The sequence below is a fragment of the Propithecus coquereli genome, unplaced genomic scaffold (assembly GCF_000956105.1).
Source record: "Propithecus coquereli isolate 6110/MARCELLA unplaced genomic scaffold, Pcoq_1.0 Scaffold456, whole genome shotgun sequence".
Taxonomy (NCBI): domain Eukaryota; kingdom Metazoa; phylum Chordata; class Mammalia; order Primates; family Indriidae; genus Propithecus; species Propithecus coquereli.
The window spans coordinates 1,382,100-1,396,072 of NW_012150352.1; positions in this window are offsets into that span (position 1 = coordinate 1,382,100).

Sequence of the window (13,973 nt, forward strand, 5' to 3'; positions counted from 1 at the left end):
GAACAGGGAAGGTAGCCCCAAGAAGACTGGCCTGGTCCATGTGTGTAGAGCAGCATGGCCTCAAATGTCATCAGGGCGGCACATGAGTCCTGCCGGGCCAGCCCGCGTGAGCTGAAGGCTGGGCTGGGGGCTCAGAACCCCGGAGGAAGGGGGGACTGGCCCCCGAGCCTTCCCCTCTCACCCAGAGAGTTCCTTCTGTGCCCTCTAATGTCCCACCCCCACCTCCTCCCACCTATCTCTGCACATTCAAGGCAGGTGACAGCTAGTCACTCCCACCTTGAGTGAGTTGTCACAATCAGGTTCTTTCCTAACATCGCTGCGACCAGCCAGAGTCTTAACTCAGGGCAGAGTGTCTTTCAGTCTGGGGAGGTGAAATGGGGCGATACCCTGCACACATGTGCTGGGCTGTCCCAGGGCAGAGGAAGCAGCCCAGGTCTAAGGAGAGAAAGTTCTGGAAGAAGGTCTTGCTTCTAAATGAAGAAGTGCTATGCAGTCGTCACAGTTGCCTGGGAGGTAAGAAAACAGGGGGCACCCAAGAGGGAATGGAGGAGACCCTGAACTGTACGGACTGAATCTGAAGGGCATTTCCCTGATTCTAGCATTGGGCGCCCGGCTCTGCTTCCTAGGGACAGAGGCCCCTCTGACACTCAGTGTGCACCTGGCGTCTGCCCTGGAGCAGGGGCCCAACAGCTCCTGGCCCAGATGCTGCAGCAGGCCCTCCTTGGTAGCCTAGGCCTAGGGGGAGTGAGGGGGACTTGTTGTGGGTCAGAGGATATGGGCAGAGGTCTGAGGCTGCAGCTGTATGTGACATATCCCAGTTCCAGCCACCAGAGCCTTGAGGGTGTTGTGAGAATTGATAAAAATGAGTCTCAGGCACCTAGCACAGTGTCAGCAAATGATACCTGTTATGTATACCATGTCTGCACATGTATCTGCAGCTGCCTCCTACCGTGCAAATTCCACCATCATGAAGCATCATGGGTCATGGGGGGGTGCTGAGGATGCTGCTCCAGGTCTGGACAGCAGCCTCTGGGTATAGGATGTCACCTCCTCCATTCTACATGTGCTGCCTTTTAAAATGTGACCCCAAAAGTCTCCAGTTCTGATCTGAGCTGGAGGTCTTCACATTGGCGCCCAGGCCCTTCTAGAACTCCTGGCATCCCCAACCCCAACTGTGATTGGTCTATGGCCTGCACCTAGCCGAGCCACTCCCCGTGGCCAGTGTGGACAGCCGGGATCAAGCATCTTGGATTTCAGACATGGGGGACCCCCCACCTGGTGGCAGCTGACACCTGAGCCCACCCTACTCAGTGGCAAGGGGCAGGGGTGAGTGACCTGGCTGGAGACAGCCGCCGTGGGAACAGTCAGAAAATTTCAGTGTCACTGGCTCTAGTGCCAGAGGGGAGACCGAGGCAAGGCCTGGGCATCCACACGGGGCCATCCCAGCCCAGCTCTGCCCGTGCCGCCCTGCCTGGCCCTGCTGTCCACCCGCTCGCCCAGGCAGAAAATGGCCACTTCCTCCAGCCCCCGCCCCAGGGAGAGACGCGGAGCTGGCAAAACAAACAGGCCATTCCTCCCAGCCATTCCTCCCGTGGCCGGCGGCTGGTGATGGATGGCAGAGGGGCTGGCCGTGCTGATGGACGACTGCCCGTCATGTGTGGGCCGGGGCGGGCCCATCCCCACCTCGGCACAGTCACAGACACAGACTCTGGAGCCGAGGTGCCGGCCTCGCCCCAACCAGTGGTGCTCCTGGCGTGGGGACTCAGGGGGACTGAGAAGCAGCACATGGGTCCCCGGAGCCTCCAGCTCTCCATCCATCGGTGCAGTGGGGGCACAGTCCAGCCATTGCAGGCGGGGTGCTCCAGGGCACCTCCCCTGCTCCCAGCAGTTGCCCAAGGGCAAGAGCTCCCCCCCACCCCCACCCCGCCCTTCTGCAGCCCGGGCTGACTGGGCCAGAGTCCCCTGCAGCCTTTTCCGGCACCTGTCTGTGTGTGCAGGGCCCGGGAGGCCTCCGGGCTGGGCCGGCTCCTGGCTCTGGCTCCTTAGAGGTGTGTGTCTGCGGGACTGATGGGGCACCAGGCTGGGCCCAGCCCTGGGTGACAGGAAAGGCCCTGGGGGGCTGCACCCCCAAGTTCAGGGGAGCTGGGTGGGCACAAGGGAAGGCTGTAACATGAACAGAAGCTGGGCCACGGGCTGGGGACTAGGGGTCTGGCAGGGCCTGGCCCACACTGCCCTGGCCCCTGAAGGCCCAGCATCTTCCGTCAGCTCATCTCCAGGGTCATTGTCAGCTCCTCTGAGTCTGGTGGGGTCCAGGATCGTCACCTCACTGCAGAGGTGGGCAACCGAGGCTCAGGGAGGTCTGGCTGGAGGCAACACAGGCCAGGCTGAGGGGGCCTGAGTGTTCCCTGAGCCCACGCCATGCCTCCAGGCCGGGCCGGCTCAGAGCCTTCCAGTCCCGAGTGCTGGCCACCTGCAGGGGACCTGAGGGACACCCAGCTACGGAGCCCGAGGCCTGCTGCAGTACAGGCCACCCAGCTGGTGGCTGGCTGGAGAGGAGGGGCAGCTGCGGCCAGGCCTCTGACCCTCCGGCTGCCCAGCACCGCCAAGAGCACGTCTGGCCGAGAGGAAGCTTCTGAGACCCCCCTTCCTGTACCTCAGAGTGGGCTGAGGCCCCACTTCCGCCCAGAGCCCCCAGCCCTGTCCTTGGCCCCTCCAATCCCAGTCCTGTAGCCCCACAATCCCCCAGTTACATGCTTCCTGTTGCGGGTGGTGGGGGTAGTTGGGCAGGGTGACCAGGACACTCGCCCAAGTCTGGGGTCAGCAGGGCAGGAAGCCCCATTGAATAGGGTGTGGAGGGCCTAGTGGGTGGGGGCTGAGCTGAAGGGTGACCGCCCCTGGGGACACGGCTGCCCACGGAGCAGGGTCACGACCTCTGCCAGGAGGACCCATCGGACCCAGGCTGGCCCACTGGTTTAAGGCCGGCCCTGCGGGGTTGCAGGCAGGTGATGCTCCCATGCAGCCACCGGCTTCTGGGACTGGACCTGGGGTGGCTAGGCCCATGGTCCCCACCGAGAGGGGCTTCAGAGCAGTAGGTGGTGGCCCAGCAGGGACTGTCTGAAGGAGGTACCTTGGTGCTGGAGAAGGCTGGGCAGGGGGCGGGTGGGTTTTACCTCCCTCTGACCAAGGCTGTGGGGCGAGGGCAGGGGGCCTAGGGGCTCTCAGGCCCGGTAGCCCAGTGCATTCTGACCGTGCCTCCGAGGCTGGGTGAGGCTGAGAACAGGGCAGGAAGTCTGGGGTCCGGCCTGGCTGGCAGAATGGGGGCAGAACCAAGGCCCACGCAGGGCAGGAAGTGGCCCTGGACTCCATCGGGGTGGGGTGGCCTCTGAGGGGCCGTTTCCTCCCTGGAACATCCTGCCTGGGCAGCAGGAGGGAAGAGCGCTCCAGCCCGGGCCGGGCAGGAAGGGCCTGGGGCTCAGCATGCCCTTGCCAGGGCCCCGGGAGCTCCCAGGAGGGAATGACCTCATGGCATGGCTGGGCCTGCCCCAGCCCCCACCCAGCACGGAGCCCCCGGCCTCTCCCCTCAGTGCTGTCAGTCCCGCTCTCCCAAGGCCGGGAGCTCAGACCTCAGACCAGCCTCAGTTTCCCACGGACATGGTGGCCCAAGCCCTCCCAGCCTGCATGTGGGACGAGGAGCTGAGGGAGAGGCCCCACAGATGGCACTGGGGCCTCGGAGCTCAGCTTGAGCCATCAGGCCCAGCTGCCCTGCCCTGGACCCTGGAGGGGGTCAGCAGCACCCCCACCCCCAGGGCCCCATGGCCTAAATATAACCCAAGCAGGCGCCCGGCCGGGAATAGAGACCTCTGTCAGCCCCCAGCAGGTGCTAGTGGGAAGGTCAGCGTGATTGGCAGGCGTGCTGGCAGGCGGGCAGCCAGGAGGGGGTCATGTGAGTGTCCGGTGGCATGGCCCAAGGGTGGGGCAGTGTGTCCCCTGTCCTCACAGGACAGCTGGGTGCACAGCCCGCCCTGCTTGGGGCAGCCCTGGACCGTGCCCTCTCCTGCGCCCCACCTCTGAGGCTGCTGCCAGGCCCCAGGAAGGGCGGGCCGGCCTGGCACCGGCAGTGTGGCCAAGCCCTTACGCATAGGGCCAGCCCTGCCACTCCGGCCGGACACTGTCTGGCCTCTACAGCTCAGCTGCAGGCCCACAGCCCCACATGGGAACAGACCCATCCATCTGGCCACATGGGGTCACTGAGGGACGATCTCTGGCCCTGCCCGACGTCCCTCTGTACTCGCCCCTGAAGGGCTCTTCTGTCCCCTTCACCTCAGGCTCCACCCTGTCCTGTGTGCTGTCCTTGTCCTCCCCACCAAGAAAAGCCCCACAAAACCCTCTTCTCCTGGCTGCTCTGAGCTGACAACTAGCCCAGCTGACGGAACTTGATCCAGTGTCCTCTGGAGTCCCCTCTGGACCTTGCCTCCTGTCTCAGCATCTGGGGGGTGGCAGGTGGGGCCAGGCTGGGGCAGGGTCCCTGCCCTCTCCCACTTTGGCCCTCAGGCTGTATCCTGGGCCCCAGCGCTCCCCCACCGCCCCGTGAGCACGTGGCTCTCCTCGCTGGCCCTGCTGCTCCATCGCCCTACGCATGGCTTTCTCTCCCTCTTCTTCCTGCAGAGAGGGAGCGTCAAGCTATCTGCACATTTGCTGGAAAACACCACGCAGACCTAAAAGAGAGGGAGCCTTCCGGTTTCCAGCTGTGGTCCTATGCAAGGGCCTTGGGGCAGGAGCGGCCGACTCGGGGAGGGGAGGCCTGTCTGAGGCATTGAGGGGCCAGTGGCCTGGCCTGACCCTTGGAGAGGGAATGGGGCAGGACATGTGGAGGGGAGGGTGGAAGCTGATAAGCCTGAGACACCCAGCTGCCGTGGACCCACCTGGGGTGTTTGTTGATTGAATAAGTGAATGTTGCCATCTCAGAGGACGGTATCCCAGAACGTCGGGCTCTAGGATGGAGTCTTGGGTCTAGAGACTGTCTGAAAAGAATCCCAGGGAATGAATTATATCTGGCCAGCCTGCTGCAGTCTTCTGCCCTACTTGCACGCTCCTGGTGACAAGACACTCAGTCCCCAGAGGCACCCCATGGCGTCTGGGACAGCTGGCTCAGAGGGGGATGTGCAGGGCCAACGCTGGGTGCCTGTGGCAGACCTGGGCTGAGGGATGGATGGGGCAGATGAGGAGGCTGCATGCTGGCTGCACAGGGGCAGCTACACTCTGAAGCCCCCCAGGAACAGGGGGCAGAACCCCAGCTCCGAGGCCCCATCCACACCAGACACATTGGACGTGGTGGAGGCTACAGTGTGGGCATGTTTCTTCTTCCTCTAGTTTCTCTGGTTTGGAGCCTGAGGTCCCGAATAGGGCCGGGGGCCTGGGAATGGGGCGAGGGGAGGAGGGGGCCTCAATGCCACCTTCCTGTCCATGCCTGCCCTCACCTGTGGACAGGTGAGTGAGCTCCACCTTGAGCTGCCAGGGGACGTCCACAAGGACTTCGAGGAGGAGCTTCCAGGAGGGAGCTGGCTCTGAGCCTGTCTGCCTCAAGCTCTGGCCAGGCCACAGGCCTGGGAGGGGACCCAGGTCATAGGCCCTGGGAGGGTGCAGCCCCAAAGGGGATTCTGTAGTTGGAGGATCTGGTGCCAAGGGTAGGACCAGGTGCCTGGGGACCGCAGCCTTAGTTCTTGCCCCTTTGGCCTTCCTCAGAGAGGCTGGGGAAATGGCTCTGTGTTTGGGGGCTCTGTGGGGGGGGGCAGTGGGCAATGCTCTTCTGCCCTTGGTTTAATCTGTTTCTTTGCTTGCTACTTGGGGGGTCCTGCCCTCTCTGCACCTCTAGGGGGCCTGGTGGGGGTCTCGTGGCCCTCACCCCCCAGCTCCCCACGTTCCCCTGCCCATCACTTCCTGTACCTCCACCTCAGCAGCCCGGAGTGCCTGGAATATGCTCTCCTCCAAATTCTGCCCATGTGCCCTTTCCCAAGGTTTATGCGGGGAAACTGAGGCCCAAAGAATGGAAGAAAATGCTGCGATAAAGCTTCGGTGGGGCACTAATGAGGCCATGGGGGCAGCAGAGGCCCGGGTGCTGGCTGTGACCACCGAGGGAGAACTGGCCTCAGAGCAGCCTCCCTCAGCCCACACGGCACAGCTCCCTGGCCCCCAGCCCGGCAGGGGTCTGTGGGTGGCATCTGGGCTCCTGAAGCAGGGAGTGGGGCCCCAGAGGCCCTGTGTGGGCTCCACTCCCAGCTCTCCCAGGGCTCAACACCCATCCGACAGTTACCATCTCCATTTCAGAGTTGGGGAAACTGAGGCACAGTCACCCAGTGTCTGTCCTCATGGTGTGAGCCCAGGCCTGTCTGGTAAGGTGTCGGGCAGAGCCAGGTCAGGGACTGCCCAAGGTGGGGCCTGGTGGGCTTCCTGGGGGGCGATGAGGGGAGGAATCCTCCATGGGGGTGCGAATGCGCTGCTGGGCTGGCAGGGGGTGGGGTGTGGCGTCCCAGGGCTCACGGTTCAGGCTCCAGCGGGTTTTGAGGGCGCACAGGAGTTCACCAGGGCAGCAGAGCCATTGAGGATCAGGCCAAGGCCCGGTGGTGGCGCTCGCCAAGGCCCCATGGGGCAGACGAGTCAACGTGAGCAGACGGCACCCAGAGGGCTCGGGACGGGCTGGGATTCACACTTGGTTTGTCCCAACCGAAAGCTAGCTGTCCAGAGTGCTACCCCTAGAGGCAGGAGGGCCTGTAGGAGCTCAGGCAGATTGGTGGGGCAGAGAAGAGACCACACAGCAGGGCTGGCTGTAGGCTCTCCACGAGACCCTGGAAGGGCTGTCTGCCTCTTGGCCTCAGTTTCCCCAACTGTGAAATGGTGGACACAGCCCCTGAGGAGGCTCTTGGCTCTGATAGTCTTGCTGGCTCGGGCATGGCAGTGTGGCCCACCTTTCTGATCCTGAGGTGAAGAAACCCTGTCATGTGGCTTTTCTGTCTCCGTGGAGCCAGGTCCCACCTACAAATCACTACTGCACTACTGCACCCCAGGCAGACATCACCAATCAACCCCAGATCTCTGGCCCGCTCGAACAGAAGCTTCGGGTTTCATAGCCCTGAGCTGCAGGTGGCTTCTGCCTGTGGCTCAAAAGCAGCACCTGAACATGTCCACCTGATGGTGGTGGGGAAGGGCAGTCGGTGGCATCCCTGGGCTCTGGGTCGGGTGGGCAAGGCGGCGGGGAGCCTCAGGTGCTCCAGGGTGTTCCAGCCCGACCACCCATCCTGTCACCATAAACTTTGGCCCAGGGAGGGGCAGGGTTGGTTCACAGAGGGTGGCAGGGGTCCCTACTCCCCGCTGGCCCTGCCCCGACGAGGCATGGGCAGGCGCCTCAGCGCGGCTCAGGCTCCAGAAACATTTGCTTTAAGTCTTAAAATATCAGGTTCCCGCATCACAGGGCTTCCTTGGAGCCTGCCGGGCAGGCGGGAGGGATTTTAGGAGTAAGAAGATTCCCCCTCTGGCCCCCGCCAGACTCTCTGCCCGCCCCCTGGCCTCAGCTGAAGCCAGCTGAGTGTTTGCCGGGAGGCTAGCAGGCCCCTCCCTCCTGCCGCGGGTACCCCCTGTTCGCCCCATGGCACTGGCCTCTTCAGAGTCCCTACCCTCCTCAGGCCCCTGGATGGGCAGAGCGTGAACTCCCCACCCCCTGAGCTCACACTTGCACCCTCAGCACCATGGATGCCTTCAGCCAAGGGCGGTTCAGATGGGGAAACTGAGGCATTGGGAAGGAGGCCTCCATAAAGGGTGAGATTGTCTCTCATGGCGGTAGAGCTGTGCCCCCTACCCTGGTGCCCAGCCTCGTGCCAGATGCAGGGCACTACGGAGGAGGCTTGAAAGGAGGAGGATGCCAGGTTGGTGCAGGGCCCAGTGTTAAGAGTGGCTTCCTAGGGACAGGGACACTTGCGTGAGATCTTCAGGGCTGAGGAGGAGTTTAGGGTGATCCTGGTGGCGGGGACCAGCCCCAGCAGAGGCCGGAGGGTGTGGGCTGGTGCCAGGCTCATGGTGCAGAGTGAGGGCCTAGGCGCAGGCAGGGGATGGGGAAGCAGATGGGTTCCCTTCCTCCAGCACACACCGGGCAGGAGGTTGGCCTGGGCGCCGGGTGAGGGGGAATGGGGGGCTCAGGAAGTTTTGGGTGTTTAGAGCAGGCTTTGAGACCTGCTGCACATGGGGCTGGGGGCACAGGAGAACCCTCCCTGCTGGCTGGTTCTGCCACTCACCTTGAAGGTGGCTGTCCCCACCTCTGCTGCCCCAGGGACGACCACCAGGGGAAGACACAGCCGCCCACTCCTGCCCAGGCAGACCACCGGCCGTGGCCCCAGGGACTGGCCTTAGTGCAGAGCGGGAACTGGAGCCAGGCAGCAACAGCTGGCCCCGCTCGAGCATCCCTCGGGGCCCCCGCCTCTGTTCCCAGGCCCCCAGCCCAGCCTGTTCCCAGGCTGCACCCCACCCCCCAAAACACACAGCCTGGTATGTGGGCAGAGGAGGCTGAGAGGGGACCACCAGCTGGGAAGTCTTGCCCGCCCCCTGGCTACCGGGACACAGGACCTGCCCTGCGCCCCCGCCTCTGCTCCTCTTGCTCATCGAGCCCTGGCACCCCGGCCTGCAGACGTGCGGAAGTTACAGTTTGGAGGCCGCTGTCGTCCTGGCACCGCAGGATCAAGTCCTCCACCTGCTCCCCCAGGAGCTGGTCTCAGGGAGCCTTCCGGATGGTGCCCTCTTGGTGGACAGCCAGGGGTGTCAACTTCTGTCTGTGGCCATTGAGGCTGTACTGAGGCTGTGAGTGCCTGTGTGTCTGCCTGGCACCCTCTGACCCCCCAGCCACTCCATCTACACTCAGGGCCGCCACACCCCAAGCTGGGACGATTCTCCCATTTTACAGGCAGGGAAACCGAGGCCCAGAGAGGCGGGGAGGCTGAGGCTGTGGCAGAGCCCTGAGGGGTGTGTAGGGGGTGTCGTGTGGCTCCTCAGCCATGGCTGCCAAGTGACACAGATGTGGGAGCAGGCAGGGACCGACACCTGAGACCACGCAGCCTGCGTCGTCCCCACCGTGGCCTGCGCGAGAGAAGGCAGGGCTGTGGCTCCCTCAGCCTCTCCCAGCCCCAACCCCGAGGAGCCAGGCGCCATGTCCAAGGGGCAAGGGCTACAGCCAGGGGAGGGCTGGGAGGTTGTTGGCGCCCCTGAAACCCGAGCCAGCGGCTGCCTCTGGGAATGGGCGTCTGACCCCTCTGCGGCCTCTAGGATCCCGGAGAAAATCCTCGAGGCCGAGTTAATACCACGACCAATTTTTATTTCAACAAAGTTAATTCTCAACAATGTGATACCGAAGGAGAGGGATTTTCCTACTTTGGGAGGAGGGAAGGGGGCCCTGACATGGCGCCGTCCCACCCCTCCCCCTACAGCTGTCCCCACCTCGGGGACAGGGAGCAGCCGCTTTGGGGACGCAGCTGGACCAGGAGCAGTTGAGGCTGCCCCCAGGGGTGACGCCCACGCCCCCAGGGAGTGCTACCCCCTCAGGCCTCCAGGCCCTGCCTGCATGCTCCCCCACAGGCCCCTCCCTTCAAGATCCCCCAGAAGGGCCAGGGACCTCCCAGCAGCGCCCCCATCCCCTCACTGAGGGCTGGGTCTGACTCCTGTCTGAGGGGACAGGCTGCCCACCTGGGGGCTCCCTGAGGGGACAGAAAGGGAGGGACAAGGGGCGGAGGGGGCACTCAGGCATGACCTCGCTGATCCCCCAGCTGAGCCTGGGGCTGGACCCGGAAGCCACCCCTCCCGCTGGATAATCGATGGTCTGGAGGGTCCAGAGCCCTGTCAGAAATGCCTCCTGACGATGACCACATGAGCCGCCTGGCAGGGACAGGCCCCACCCACTGCTGCTCGCTCTTCCCCACTGGAGAGCGGGGGTGTTGGCCCAGTGCCCCTCGCCCCTGCTGCGCCTGTGCCCTCGCACCACCCGCAAACCCCAGCCCTGCCCGGCGCCTGCAGCCCAGTGCTGGAGGGGTGGCCCTGGCAGGCACCGACGGAGCCCAGTGAGTGGGGATGGACAGAGGAAGGGTCGGGCGTTTCCAGCAGGGGGACAAGAGTGTACAAAGGCTGTGGGTACTGCCCGAGGGCAGGGGTGGGGGGCCCAAGGGCACCCGCAGACAGGCCAAAGTCAAACCAGATGGGCTGGGGGCCCCGGGGGGCAGGCTGGCCATTCGTCACCGTTATCTGCCCCGCCGGTGAAATCACAAACACATTTTTAAGTGAAGGACTGGCTGCCACTGGCCTGCGGGCTCTGATGCCGCCCAGCTGTGGCCATGGGAGGGGGGTGCCTGAGGAAAGGGTGCTGCTGCCCCAACCTGCACCCCCAGGTCCTGCATTGGGGCTGCGTAGGGGGACGGGGGGACTCTGGCGGAGGATGTGCCTTCTGCATGGGGCTGTTGGCTCATTCCATAGGATGGCGCTGAGGACAGGCACAGAGGAACAAAGGCAGAAAGAGGGGCAGTGATGACGAGTGATGGAGACAGGAGCAGTGAGACTGGCACCTGGCACCAGAGACCCCCGCCAGCCCTGGACCCCCTCCCATCCCCAAGCATGCAGCACCAAGCTAAGCGCATGGCCAGTCTCATTGGGGCTGTGGTCTGGCCTGTGTGACGTGGGCAGGGCGGCCTCGCGTCGCCTGTGGTGCGCAGGTGAGGGTGGGGCCAACCCTCCATGTGGCCATTGCTCCGGGAGCAGGGACCCGGCACCCCGCACCCCCCTCAGCCCAGCACCCTGGATCCCTGGGCAGGCCCGGAGGGGGGGCGCCGGGAGAAATGGCCTGTGACGGGGGTGGGCGTCCCAAGCGGGAAAGCAAACAGTGTCAGCGGCTAATGAGCGGGAACCGGGCCTGGGGCTGAGGGCTGGGGAGGGGCATGGCCATCGCTCATCCTGACAGCGGGCCGTGAGGGGGGCTGGGACCAGGGGTGGGAGGGAGCTTGAGAGCCGGCAGAGGGTCCCCTGGAGGCCCGACCCCGAACACAGAAGGACAGACGGACAGAGGAGAGGCCACCAGGCACCCGCCCCCCAGCTGTGGCCCCGACAGGACTGCCTTGCTCTGCCATCTCCCTGTGAACCCTCAGCCCTGCCCCGCCCCCAGACTTTGCTGGACAAAGGAGGCTGCACAGGGAGGGGTCTGAGCTCAGGACCCCCTCCTTGCATGCTGGGGAGTAGGAATCTGAGGTCTTGAGGCTCTGCACCCCTGGGCCTCAGTTTCCCCATCTTTGCAAGGTAGAGGAGGGAAGGTGTGCTGTGAAGGGCCCTCCCTGCCCTGACTCTCCCACACGCTGCTCCTCCTCCCTGTGCGTGGCTCCAGGGACCCCACCCTTCCCGCCAGTCCTTCCCCAAACCTTGGTGCTCCCAGCAGGCCCCGTGGCAGGGGATGGCTGACTCCCCACCCAAGACAGTGGCCACCATGCTGTCCTCAGAGCACTGAAGCTGCTCCCCCATTTCAGAGGTGGGAAGGCTGAGGACCGGGGGTGGGGGTGCAGATGGACAGGGTGGGGCAGCAACCCCTGTGCCCCAGCCCTCCTCCAGGCAGAGTGGCCTGGCCTCTCAGCCCCTCAGCCGCCTTGAGCACCCTGAAATCACAGGGTTTCTGAGCAAGACAAGACGCTCCTGAGCCCCTCCTGGCCTGGCTGTGCCCCTGCAGCTCCACAATGCCCAGCAGAGTGGCCTGGTGGTATCTCCCTCCGAGGTGTCCCGGCCCCTGTCCTGCCTCAGCCGTGAGGGAGGTGCAGCCATAAATTCACACCACCAGCCGCCCGCGGGATAAATGTGTCATCGGCTGCACGATTTACGAGTGCACCCCTGGCCCACGAGGCAGAGAAAATAAGCCTCTGTGTACACACCGCTCGCTGAGCAGGGGCAAGCTGCTGCCAAAGGGATACACAGGACAGGGGCGGGCAGCAGGAGGTGTGAGGACACACTCGGGGGCACAGGACACAGACAGAGGCCCAAGGGGCACAGGCAGGCAGACACGGGCTCATGGGGGTGTGGGGACATGCACACGCTAACACAGGAGGTGGGACTGTACCTTTCTGACACATCAACACACTCACACACGCACGGTGGTGTGAGTCGAACACTCAGCGCGTTTGCCACCCAGAAGCATGTGGGGTTAGCCTCATGGGCAACCCACCCTGCAGGTGCGATCTCTCCCACAGAAGGGAGACTTCTCTGGACGCTTGTGCGTGCATATGCACCTGTGTGTGTGTGTGTGTGTGTGTGTGTGTGTGTGTGTGTGTGCCCAGTCTCCACCCAGCCCAGACAGCCCACGAGAAGGCTGGTGGGGAGCGGACCAGGGCCTCTGCGTGGGGAGTCCCAGGCAGAACCAGTACCCGCCTGCCCAAAGAGGACGAGGAGTGGGCGGGGACATGGAGAAGTGTGGGAATGAGGGCTGGTGCTGCTTCAGCCCTGCTTGGGTCCCACCTGCTCCAAGGCTTGACCAGCCTTGTCTCAGAGGCCACTGAGCACACCCAGGTGCCAATACCCGAGAGAGGCCACACAGCTTTGTCCCTTCGCAGCCCTGCTGCCATGCCTGTAAATCGCCAGGCCCGTGGCCCACCTTGCCCACTTGGACTCCGTGGGGCCAATGCAGGCTTGTGGCTTTGTTGGTGTCAACAGAACTCCAACGCCAGTTGTCTGCCAGGACCCATCAGGGCGCAGCAGCTCAGGCCTGAGAACGTGGGAAGGATGGCCGAAGGATTCCAGGGAGCACTTGGGGAGGCAACCTGGGGAGGATTCAGGGAGGAATTTGGGAAGATTCAGGCAGGACTTAGGGACTCACAACAGCAGCACTGAAGTCTGCCCAGGACCCAGGAGGTCCATGGAGTGTAGGCTGAAGGTCCTTTGGTTGGCCTTAGGGCTAAATGCCTCTCCACAGGCGACCTGGGGATGCCCCCGTGCTCCAGCCAGGCTTCCTGCTGGCCTTGCACATGAGACTCAGGAGTGCGGCCCTCTGGGAGGATTCCCGTAGCAGGAGGCCCCCACCCACGGCGAAGGGGCAGATGATGTCTCAGAGACAACCACAGCAGAACCATGGCATCCGGCACCCCAAGTGAGGGAAGCCCACGTCACTGACCCCAGACTAGGGCCCCAGAGCAGGTGCCCGTCTGGGATCTCCTGAGCAGGGACCCCAGACGAGGGACTCACAGATCACAGTTCCACAGACCAGAGACCTCACACCAGAGATTCCCAGGGCAGGGACCCCAGTGCAGGGGTGCCCAGGTGAGGCACACAGTGCCAGGTGAGGCCCTGGGCTTCCACAAACAGGCCTGTCCCCACTTTTCCTGTTAAGAAAGTCAGGGGTTTCCTGGGCACCCCCTCGGCGTGGACGCCTGGAGGCTGCCTTGGCTCAGGGTGGCCAAGTGCACAGGCTCCTGCCCCGCTCTGGCCCGTGTTGGTGGTGCTTTCCTGGACCAGCCCCTCCCCCAGGCCACACGGGCGCTGCGGTCCACATGCAGCGAGCACCTCCAGTGGGCACCAAGGGCACGGGCGGGCGTGCCAGGACAGGTGGCTGTCAGGCGCTCCTGCCCTCCCAGCCCCGGCGTCTGCACAGACTGGCTAGAATTCTCCAAGAGCATCTTTAAATAAAGCGTAGAGAAGAGCAAATTCCCAGTACAAATCATATCAAAATAGATTTCCATGCAGATGCCCGGGTAGAGCTCAGCCTTCGGTCTGTCCACAGGTCCCTCCTCAAAGCCCCTCCCCAACCTGGGACCCACACCCCCAGAGGCCCAGGGACACAGTTGACCCAGCATGGCCCAAGACAGAGACCTTGGTCTATGCCATGGCCACCACTGCCCTGGGACCCTCGCCCCCAGCTCGCAAGACTCCCCTGGCCCCAGGCTGTGGCCTTCATCCTGGGAGTGGGCACCCTGGCTCTGTCC